The sequence below is a fragment of the Tachyglossus aculeatus genome, chromosome 4 (genome assembly GCF_015852505.1).
Source record: "Tachyglossus aculeatus isolate mTacAcu1 chromosome 4, mTacAcu1.pri, whole genome shotgun sequence".
Taxonomy (NCBI): Eukaryota; Metazoa; Chordata; class Mammalia; order Monotremata; family Tachyglossidae; genus Tachyglossus; species Tachyglossus aculeatus.
The window spans coordinates 70,558,862-70,560,039 of record NC_052069.1 but is presented as its reverse complement, the minus strand read 5'-3'; positions in this window follow the sequence as shown (position 1 = coordinate 70,560,039).

Genomic DNA, 1,178 nt, shown 5'->3' with positions numbered 1-1,178 from the left:
AGAGCACTGTACTAAATACTTGGGAAGTACAAATCGGCAACATATAGAGATGGTCCCTACCCAACAATGGGCTCACAGTCTAGAAGGCGGAGACAGACAACAAAACAAAACATGTAGACAGGTGTCAAAATCATTAGAACAAATACAATTAAAGCTATATGTACATCATTAACAAAATAAATAGAATAGTAAATATGTACAAGTAAAATAGAGTAATAAATCTGTACAAATTTATATGCAAGTGCTGTGGAGAGGGGAAGGAGGTAGGGTGGGGTGATGGGGAGGAGGAGAGTTAAAAAGGAGGCTCACTCTGGGAAGGCCTCTTGGATGAGGTGAGCTCTCAGTAGGGCTTTGAAGGGAGGGAGAGAGCTAGTTTGGCAGATGTGTGGAGGGAGGGCATTCCAGGCCAGGGTGAGGACATGGGCCGGGGGTTGACGGTGGGACAGGTGAGAATGAGGTACAGTGAGGAGGTTAGTGGCAGAGGAGCAGAGGGTGTGGGTTGAGCTGTAGAAGGAGAGAAGGGAGGTGAGGTAGGAGGGGGCGAGGTGATGGGGAGCCTTGGATCCACAAGTGAGGTGTTTTTACTTGATTCGTAGGTTGACAGGCAGCCACTGGAGATTTTTGAGGAGGGACAAACTGACAACTAAAAAATTCTGCAAACCTAGAGAAGGAAGGAATAAAATCAACTGAGCTTTGAGGTTCTACTAAGCTGGAGGAGGAAGAGAGAAAACTGACTTAGCTTTGAGGTCCTGCTAAACTGGAGGAGGAAGAATCAAACTGACTCATCTTTAAGGTCCCTCTAAACTGGAGGAGGGGATAAAAATGATTAGGTTTGAGGTCCTAATTAACTGGATGAGGAAAGGATAAAATCAAATTAGCTTTGCGGTACTCCTAAACTGGAGAAAAACAAATAAAACTGACTTAAGATGTCTACCAACACTAGTGCATTGCATTTCCCCAAATGCTTAGTACACCTCCAACCCTAATCGATCAATGGCATTTACTGAGCACTTATACTAGGTACTTACTGTACTAAGCGCTTGAGAGAGTACAGTGCAACAGAACTAGCAAGTAACTTGTCCAAGGTCACAAAGCAAGCAAGTGGCGGAGCTGGAAGTAGAATCCAGGACACTTGACTCCCTGTCCTATATCTTTGTACTAAGCCTCACTGCTTCTAA